An 11138-nucleotide genomic window follows, 5' to 3' on the forward strand; every position below is an offset into this window, starting at 1 on the left:
CAATTGTCTTGTTTCATTGGCAAAGTGTCTCACTTGCCTCCTCAATTCAAGGAAAAACGCACTAACCCATTCACTATAGAATAGAGGTTTAAGGTTAAATCTTTTACTGCGAAGAAACTAAAATTGCTCTTAGACTCATCCTACTGATCCACTTGGCCACATGGCAACAATTAATAAAATGATAAACTGCAGATAATATTTTCTCAGAGTTTCTCACATCTGTGCATGCATGCAACTGAAGTATTTTTTTCTTAAAATAAGTGTATTTGTTCTTGAATTTAGGACGTCAACAAGGTTAATAGGTCAATTTAACAAGATAATTTACATGAAAAAAATAAAGAAAAAGAATATTCTTATTTCAAGCGCATATTATCTAATTATCTAATGTAAAAGCTAAAAAAAAGCTAATTCCGTTGGTAAATGATATTTTTTAGCTGCTCAAATTGAGAGTAAATACATTTAATTTTAGATATTTTTGCTTATTTCTAGAATGTTTTTGCAGTTAGCAAAACTCTAGATTAGTGGCGTCCAGATTCACTCCTGCTGCTATCAGCCATGATGGAAACTGGATTAAAAAACTGAGCCAAAAGGAACAAACAACTAGCAGCTTCCTGGAAATTGAGTCAATAGAAACAAAAAATGACCCCTCACCCCCCCACCATGGACTGTTCTCCCTGCTGCCCTCTGGGAAGAGGCTTCACAGCATTCAATGCAGGACCAGCAGGTTCTGCAGCAGCTTCTTCCCCACCGCCATCATGATGAACTGCTGGATAAAATGGGAATGTTGGAAAACTGTAAATCATATCTCAGTCTCATGTTCACCTTTGATCACATTTACATTTTATCACTGCTGCACTTTAGAAATGGAAATCTCTTGAGCGCTGTACTGAACAAAATTTAATTTAAATTTTTTACCTACAAAATGTACAAAATGACAAGAACGTCTAAGTCTAAGTAATAAAGTAAATGCACTTTTTTTACTGTCCACCACTGATCACATGGACCCAGGCTCAGACTGGTAATCTGTGATACACAAATATACTAACATAATTATAATAAAACTAAAAATGCTTTTTTAAAACCAAACTATGATGTTCCTCTTATATTTGGACGAATTTATGTTCAAATATTTTGCAAAAATATGTTGTGGTCTATTATGGGGTTTTGCATCTAAAGGGTAACGTAAAACCGCATTATAGAAGTCTTAGTGATGATTAATAATCACCACACTGGAAAAACAATGTAGAAATAAGTAAAAACAATCTTAAATTAAGTGTATTTACCCTTGATTTGATTAGGTAAAAGAGATAATTTGCCAATCGAACGAGTATTTCTTCTCTTAAAATAAGACAATTAGATAATATGCACTTGAAACAAGACAATGCAATATTTTTTTCTTACTTTAAATGTCAGTTATTTCCTTCCATTGGAAAAGGGTCTCAATTACCTCCTCAGTTCAAGAAAAATGCATTTATTTAAAAAAGAAAAATACTTATTTAGATGTATATTTTTTGCAGTGCAAATAACTTTCTCCTTAATCTTAATGTGTGTGTTTGCTTCTCCATGTGTGGCACCTTATCACCAAAACTAACCCCTCATACGTCTGAAATATGACTTTATTGATGCTGATTCCAAAATACAAAGAGGAGAAATCTCAACTCTCTCCATGAGAACATTTGTGTTCAAAGGAAACATCGACTGTTGTCAGCAAACCAAACTTCAATGCTAGAATAAAGAAGGAGGAAAGAATTATTCACTAATGACACAAAGTTCAACACTTTTTATGCTGTCAATAAACACACAGCAAAGAACCAATAAAAATATTTTTACATGATTCATGTGACTTTACGGTGGGCCTGCTTTACTGGACCCAATCTGTGGGTTAATGTATTCAACCTGGAGGTGTTGTGTCTTATAACCACTGAGCTTGAGGTTAACCTCAGTGTGTCAAGCAGCCAATAACATCTTATCTTGCTCTGATAAGGATAAGAAACTCAATCCAACACATATTTGGTTCTAATATCTTCATGTCGGCTGTTATTTTCCATCCTCAGTCGTCCAAAAAACAAAACAAACGTATCAGAAGTGAAACGCTAACAAAGCTAAAGGAGATGAGCTGCAACTGCAATGTGAGTTAAATGTCTTCTAAAAACAAACAATGCTGCCACTTGTGTCTCTGCTGTGCGTATATATATATATATATATATATATATATATATATATATATATATATGTGTGTGTGTGTGTGTGTATTGTTATTTGAATGATTTATTCTATTTCATTAACCTAAAATCTGTAGTCCAGCGAACATTGATTATGTATTTTTAAACAAGTTTTGAGGAGATATACGGTAGCAGCCATTCAAATTGGCCCTTCCCAGTCAAACCCAGTGCGAATGGCAGCCCACTTCCCTGCAACCCCCAGCTGAATCCCCTTTAACTCCAAGCCACTGGCGTTCTCCTGGGTTTTTTTACTCTCCAACGTTTTTTTTTATTACAGGGTCTGACCAGGAGATAGAGCTTCTCTGTAGATCTTAATGTCCGCAAATCATGACAGAAAGAATATTTCAGCTGAAGATGTTGTGGTTGGTCTGATGTTTAAAAAGGAATTGAAGGGGACCAGCCAAGAACCAGCCAAGAACCAGCAAAGGACCAGCCAAGAACCAGCCAAGAACCAGCAAAGGACCAGCCAAGAACCAGCCAAGGACCAGCCAAGAACCAGCCAAGAACCAGCAAAGGACCAGCCAAGAACCAGCAAAGGACCAGCCAAGAACCAGCCAAGGACCAGCCAAGAACCAGCAAAGGACCAGCCAAGAACCAGCCAAGGACCAGCCAAGAAACCAGCCAAGAACCACCAAAGGACCAGCCAAGAACCAGCCAAGAACCAGCAAAGGACCAGCCAAGAACCAGCCAAGAACCAGCGAAGGACCATCCAAGAACCAGCCAAGGACCAGCCAAGAACCAGCCAAGGACCAGCCAAGAACCAGCCAAGGACCATCCAAGAACCAGCCAAGGACCATCCAAGGACCAGCCAAGAACCAGCAAAGGACCAGCCAAGAACCAGCCAAGGACCAGCCAAGAACCAGCCAAGAACCAGCAAAGGACCAGCCAAGAACCAGCAAAGGACCAGCCAAGAACCAGCCAAGGACCAGCCAAGAACCAGCAAAGGACCATCCAAGAACCAGCCAAGAAACCAGCCAAGAACCAGCAAAGGACCAGCCAAGAACCAGCCAAGAACCAGCAAAGGACCAGCCAAGAACCAGCAAAGGACCAGCCAAGAACCAGCCAAGAAACCAGCCAAGAACCAGCAAAGGACCAGCCAAGAAACAGCCAAGAACCAGCAAAGGACCAGCAAAGGACCAGCCAAGAACCAGCCAAGAACCAGCGAAGGACCATCCAAGAACCAGCCAAGGACCAGCCAAGAACCAGCCAAGGACCAGCCAAGAACCAGCCAAGGACCATCCAAGAACCAGCCAAGGACCATCCAAGGACCAGCCAAGAACCAGCAAAGGACCAGCCAAGAACCAGCCAAAGAACAGCCAAGAACCAGCAAAGGACCAGCCAAGAACCAGCCAAGGACCAGCCAAGAAACCAGCCAAGAACCACCAAAGGACCAGCCAAGAACCAGCCAAGAACCAGCAAAGGACCAGCCAAGAACCAGCCAAGAACCAGCGAAGGACCATCCAAGAACCAGCCAAGGACCAGCCAAGAACCAGCCAAGGACCAGCCAAGAACCAGCCAAGGACCATCCAAGAACCAGCCAAGGACCATCCAAGGACCAGCCAAGAACCAGCAAAGGACCAGCCAAGAACCAGCCAAAGAACAGCCAAGAACCAGCAAAGGACCAGCCAAGAACCAGCCAAGGACCAGCCAAGAAACCAGCCAAGAACCACCAAAGGACCAGCCAAGAACCAGCCAAGAACCAGCAAAGGACCAGCCAAGAACCAGCCAAGAACCAGCGAAGGACCATCCAAGAACCAGCCAAGGACCAGCCAAGAACCAGCCAAGGACCAGCCAAGAACCAGCCAAGGACCATCCAAGAACCAGCCAAGGACCATCCAAGGACCAGCCAAGAACCAGCAAAGGACCAGCCAAGAACCAGCCAAGGACCAGCCAAGAACCAGCCAAGAACCAGCAAAGGACCAGCCAAGAACCAGCAAAGGACCATCCAAGGACCAGCCAAGAACCAGCAAAGGACCAGCCAAGAACCAGCCAAAGAACAGCCAAGAACCAGCCAAGAACCATCCAAGAACAAGCGAAAGACCATCCAAGGACCATCCAAGGGCCATCCAAGGGCCAGCCAAGGACCATCCAAGGACCAGCCAAGGACCATCCAAGGGCCATCCAAGGGCCAGCCAAGGACCATCCAAGGACCATCCAAGGACCATCCAAGAACAAGCGAAAGACCAGCCAAGGACCATCCAAGGGCCAGCCAAGGGCTAGCCAAGAACCAGCCAAGAACCAGCGAAGGACCAACCAAGGACCAACCAAGGACCAACCAAGAACCAGCCAAGAACCAGCGAAGGACCAACCAAGGACCAACCAAGGACCAGCCAAGAACCAGCCAAGGACCAGCCAAGAACCAGCCAAGAACCAGCCAAGTACCAGCCAAGGACCAGCCAAGGACCAGCCAAGAACCAGCCAAGGACCAGCCAAGTACCAGCCAAGGACTAGCCAAGAACCAGCCAAGGACCAGCCAAGAACCAGCCAAGGACCAGCCAAGAACCAGCCAAGTACCAGCCAAGGACCAGCCAAGGACCAGCCAAGAACCAGCCAAGGACCAGCCAAGGACCAGCCAAGAACCAGCCAAGTACCAGCCAAGGACCAGCCAAGGACCAGCCAAGAACCAGCCAAGGACCAGCCAAGAACCAGCCAAGAACCAGCCAAGGACCAGCCAAGAACCAGCCAAGAACCAGCCAAGGACCAGCCAAGAACCAGCCAAGGACCAGCCAAGGACCAGCCAAGAACCATCCAAGGGCCAGCCAAGGACCATCCAAGGACCAGCCAAGAACCAGCCAAGGACCATCCAAGGACCATCCAAGAACAAGCGAAAGACCAGCCAAGGACCATCCAAGGGCCAGCCAAGGGCTAGCCAAGAACCAGCCAAGAACCAGCGAAGGACCAACCAAGGACCAACCAAGGACCAACCAAGAACCAGCCAAGAACCAGCGAAGGACCAACCAAGGACCAACCAAGGACCAGCCAAGAACCAGCCAAGGACCAGCCAAGAACCAGACAAAGAACAAGCAAAGGACCAGCTAAGAACCAGCCAAGGACCAGCCAAGGACCAGCCAAGAACCAGCCAAGTACCAGCCAAGGACCAGCCAAGAACCAGACAAAGAACAAGCAAAGGACCAGCTAAGAACCAGCCAAGGACCAGCCAAGGACCAGCCAAGAACCAGCCAAGGACCATCCAAGGACCATCCAAGAACAAGCGAAAGACCAGCCAAGGACCATCCAAGGGCCAGCCAAGGGCTAGCCAAGAACCAGCCAAGAACCAGCGAAGGACGAACCAAGGACCAACCAAGGACCAACCAAGGACCAGCCAAGAACCAGCGAAGGACCAACCAAGGACCAACCAAGGACCAGCCAAGAACCAGCCAAGGACCAGCCAAGAACCAGCCAAGAACCAGACAAAGAACAAGCAAAGGACCAGCTAAGAACCAGCCAAGGACCAGCCAAGGACCAGCCAAGAACCAGCCAAGTACCAGCCAAGGACCAGCCAAGGACCAGCCAAGAACCAGCCAAGGACCAGCCAAGAACCAGCCAAGGACCAGCCAAGGACCAGCAAAAGAACCAGCCAAGGACCAGCCAAGAACCAGCCAAGAACCAGCCAAGGACCAGCCAAGGACCAGCCAAGGACCAGCCAAGGACCAGCCAAGAACCATCCAAGGGCCAGTAAAGTACAGCCAAGGACCAACCAAGGACCAGCCAAGAACCATCCAAGGACCATCCAAGGACCATCCAAGAACCAGCCAAGGACCAGCCAAGAACCATCCAAGGACCATCCAAGGTCCATCCAAGGAAAGTGTGGACATTTTGAATGGCTATAACTCTTGCTGTTTTTATTTCTTTTTATATTTGTATTTTTCACTGTAAAATTCTCATTGTTGTGTTTTTAGTTTTAGACTATTTTTAATCTGTCCAGAGAAAACAGATGAAAACTAGCCTGTTGGCTAGTTCTGGTGCATTTGCACGAATACGTATTAATGTGCACTGTTCCTGTTAAATAAATAAATAAATCAGAATCTAAGCTAGGCTGTCCAGCGATCTGTTCCAGCGCAGTTAAAGTTTCATATAAAAATAAACAGTTTGCTCCTTCAGCATCAAACATTAACCCTGCTCTCCGTTACTCACATATCTGTGGTCTCCAGCTGCTGGCTCAGCACCAGCGGAGCCTGGAAGGGAACATGCCTGCTGGAAGGCCAGAACAACCTGCTCTCATCCAGTAACATATTAAATAAACACTCCTAGTGCAATCGTCTGCCATTTGCTCCACATTTGGTTGCCAGGAACAGCCGTGTTATGATGTGTGATATCACTGCGCCACTTTAATGCATTTCTGTGTTTTTACATTGTGACCAGAGGAAAGGTTGTTCTTAATTACAGACAAAACAGCAGGAAGAACATAAAAAGGTGAACCTTTTGCCAGTTTTGTGCACACTGGCACCGTGCAGTGGAGCCAGGCCAAATTTATACAGCTTTTCTAAGGGAGGTGTGCTGCACTTTGCTCTCAGCTCAAAGTCCACTTGGAGAACGAGAAGAACAGCGACGTAGTTTCTTTCTAGCATCTGGGTCACATTTCTTTCTATGAACAGCCAGACGATGTTTAAACAAATGTGGGGAAACAACAAACTTCCTTTCAGCCAGCCTGCTGGGTACTTCTGGGACTACGATGCACTAAGAACGGTCAGAAATCAGTGGGCGGTAAAAAAACACTGATTTTATAGAAATACTTTTCCTTTTTGATGGAGCTGTCTTAGGCAATCTCCATCTATCTCTAGGTTTCAATTCAATTATATTCAGTGTATTTCTATAGCTCCAATTCCCATCATGTCATCTCAGGTCACTTTCCAGTTCACCAGATCATCCAGTCAGATTGATTCAAAGTTTTCTATCTAAGGAAAACCAGCTGATTGCATCGACTCATTGACTCTTCAGCAATCCCTCACACTAAGCATGCTTGTAGCGACAGTGGAGAGGAAAAACTCCCTTTGAACAGGAAGAAACCTCCAGCAGAACCAGGCTCAGTGTGAGCGGCCATCTGCTGAGGCCCACTGGGGTTCAAGGAGACAGAAGCAGACATAGAAAAAGAAGCATAGATACAAAAGGCAACTGTCAACCAGCTCCACAGGCGGCCCCGTCCAGGAAACACACAGCCAGGCAGACGAGCTCCGAGCCAGCTCCCATGTCAGAGGATGAAGAGAGCACATCCAGTTAGTCACAGTCAGAGAAACAGGACTACACTGGAAAACAGGCCAAGCTCCAACATCTAGAAACAAAGGTGTTGATGGCAGCAGCACAGCTGATATTTCTCTCCAGGATGGAGTCACAGCCAAACAGGAACAGACCAGATGAAGCTACTATGAGGAAAAGCAGAGAGAGCAGAACGTTAGAGATTGAACTAACAGATTCTGCAGAGTGGGAGAATAGAGATAGAATGAAGCAGAATGATGAAAAAGGGGTCCCTATGTCCTCCAGCAGTCTAAGCCTATAGCAGCAGAACTATAGAGATAGATCAGGATAACCTGAGCCACTCTAACTAGAAGCTTTATCAAAAATGAAAGTTTTAAGCCTAGCCTTAAAAGTAGACAGGGTGCCTGCCTCACGGACTAAAACTGGTAGTTGGTTCCACAGGAGAGGAGCCTGAGAACTAAAAGATCTGCCTCCCATTCTACTTTTAGAAATTCTAGGAACCACTAGTAAACCTGCAGATTGAGAGCGAAGTGCTCTGTTAGGAACATCAGGAACAATCAGATCTCTGATATCAGATGGAGCTTGGCCATTTAAGGCTTTCAAGTGCATATTATCAAATTATCTTATTTTAAGAGTAAAAACTCCCTTACTTTGGCAAACTATCTAATTTACCTACTCAAATTACGGGTAAATACACTTAATTTAGGAGATTTGTACTGATTTTGGGATCGTTTTACAGTGTAAACGGGATATTCCCAACACTTTTAATTAAATCCAAACAAATCATTGAATGTTATTTTCTTGGAGATATTGCTGAACTTTCTTTATAAGATTGCTCAGACCAATAAGAGGCCTGTTTAAAAGAGTGCCTTCAGAACCGATCAATTATTGATCCAATTATCGGCATCCAATTTTTTTCCCCCCCCACTCTGGGTCTTGTGAGGTGTCCTTGTGGTCAGACCTCAGTAATGTGCTCAGGGCGGAATGAATGAGTAATTGAAAGGGAGCTTTGTTGGATCTAAAGCAGAAAAAAAAGTCCTTAATTTCTAAGTGTTTGAGTGGATTAAACATGGCCACGGATGACCTTTCTGCTATCTGTACATTCAGTGCTATGCTGTTGTCGTCAGAACATCTGAGGACAAAGTTTTGTTCCGCAGCTGCTGACAGAATTAGTGACGTTTGAACTGAGGGGCTCTCCATGCCTCAACATGAAGATCTTGTTTGCTTTTGTTGATCTCAGAGTCTCTGAAGTCAGATTCTTGCTGCTTCGTTTCGCTCCCGAAGCCTTTTCCCAGCTCTCTGAGCGAAGATGGAGAATTTGGAAAACTTCAGGTGTTGATCAGTGGCCAGCTCCCGCCCTATAAAAGACCAAAACAGCTTGACTGAGGGGAGCATTTATCGTGCTCTACCTTGCCGACATGGAATGCGAGGCCATAAACGAAGCAAAGTCAATATCAACACATATTGCAACACGACGCTCCTCTGCCTTTGTTATCTATGGAAAAGTACCAGAGAACGCAGTGTCACTATGGCGGATTCCCCTGTTGTTTTACAGCACGGCCTAGGGGGAGGAGGGCTGTGCAGCACAACTGTTGTGTTGTTTGTGTGTCTTTGTGTTGGGCTGCATGTGTATTTGTAAAAGAATGAGTTTTTTTTTCTTTCTGTGATCCTGGGTGCCTCTCAGGTGGTTGGAGCATCGGAAAGTTACCGGGGTGACATAAGGCTGCTGGGAAAATTTGGATGAGGGAAATGAACTGCCTCTCACCTGAGCGAGCACCTGCCCAACCCTAGGAGAGGAGGAGGAGATGATCGGCAGATGTCATCTCAAAAACATTTACAATATTCAGTTTTCCTCCATTGGAGACACAAATGACTTCTAAAACCCATCAATATGTTATAAACGGTGTAAAAACGAGGACATGTCTCCTCCTCCTCCAGGCATCCTTCCTGGTTCTACCAGAGAAATGAGTTTTCCAGTCCTACGGTTGTTGATCACCTCTGATCTCCGTTTCCCCCTTTTCTCCTGTTTCCACAACAGTCGGCCGTTGCGTACGTTGAAATAGCAGAAACCTGTTTGGTTGGTTCTTTCCTCCTTCCTCTCAAATACCAACGAGAGAAAACAACACAAAGCAAAGCGGGCGGTTGGCTGAATGCGTGAAACGTGAGCGCCAAAGGAAGAGGGTGGAAAAGCACCCGCACCGCTTTAAGCACAAAGTTTTAAGGTCATTATGAGAAGGACATAGAGGAAAAAACAAAAAACAAATCAAAACACAAAGTAAAAAACAGTAAAAAGTAGTTAGACATCGGTAAAAAAATGTAACATTTCATTGTTCATAACCTTAAAACGATTGATTGTCTAAACCTCAAGGACCAAAATGAGGATGGTGTTTAAACTCCATCAGTAAACAAAATAAAAGACAGACTTTCTTCTATTTCTTTTTAGGTTGTTCCCATGAGGAGGAACACTTAAGAGATAAACTTAAAAAAATTAGACAATTCAATTCAGATGACCCCGTTTCAACCCCCCTCCATCCCCTCCGCCACCATCGTAGCTGAAGCTTGATTAGAGTTTCATTCCTCCTGGACTCTTACTGCGTGGAATGTGTCTCATTTCAAGCAGTCCAGCAGCAGACCGCCATGATGAGCCTGGTTCTGCCAGAGGTTTCTTCCCGACAGTGAGTTTTTCCTCTCCACTGTCGCTTCATGCTTGCTCATCATGGACAGGTTCTCTCAACCTGTGTTATCCAGCTGGACTTCCATCTTCTGGTCCCTGAGTGAAGCTCTAGTATCAGCTCATGCAGTCCTCTGGATCTCCCCATAAAGCTCAGCAGACCGTCTCTCCAACCAGCAGTCTACAGACTGACCAACTCCATCTATCTCCACTCCACCACCAGTTTCAGACCTGGGGGGGGGGAAACAGCCCCGTTCTTTACTCCTGTTCATGCATATCTATCAAAATTCAGCACTAATGTTTCCTGCCGTGGTCTGAGCGCCAAAGACCAGAGTAATTGCATCAGTAAAATTCTTCTAATTGTCTTCTCTTTCTTTGTGATTTTTTCAGATTTAAATGTTTTAAAATGGAAATTTTGAAAAACCTCTGAATCAAAACAGGTTTTGAGAGTAACTTTTCTGTTTACATGGATCTTATTTTTCATTATCAATGGATCCATCAGATATCGATACTTCGATTGTTAGATTAAGGCTTCCCTTACACTATGGATTCATCGCTGACAGCAGCTGAACTCAACCAAGCCCTCAGGCCCTGATGGATTTCCAGAAGCTTTCTAAAAAGAATTCAGAGAATTTCTTTTCTTCTTTAAATACGATGTACAGATTTTAAATTTTATAACTTTAGGTTTTCAAATCTCTGTTTTTCAAATCGAGCTCTACAAATTGCATTTTTTCTCTGAGTGTTCACACATCACATTCTCTTCATTTCTGGTGCAATACAAACATTTGCTCTATAAAAAAATAAAAATGTTGTTGCAAACTTTTCTCCTCTTACAGAGAAAATCCCAGAAGTGAAGAGAATGTGATCTAGAAAATGCAGAGGAGTCAAAGTAATAATCTGTAGTATCTCAGTAGAAGTATAAATCCTGCTGTTTAAAAAACCTTTTGTAGAAATTAGAGGATAAACTTCAGCTTTTTACTCCAGTAAAAGTGTAAAAGTAATATTTTTAATAAAAAAAAATAAATAAATAAAAGTAACGAAGGAAAAACTGT

The sequence above is a fragment of the Cyprinodon tularosa genome, unplaced genomic scaffold (genome assembly GCF_016077235.1).
Source record: "Cyprinodon tularosa strain WSP-4 unplaced genomic scaffold, ASM1607723v1 ctg977, whole genome shotgun sequence".
Taxonomy (NCBI): Eukaryota; Metazoa; Chordata; class Actinopteri; order Cyprinodontiformes; family Cyprinodontidae; genus Cyprinodon; species Cyprinodon tularosa.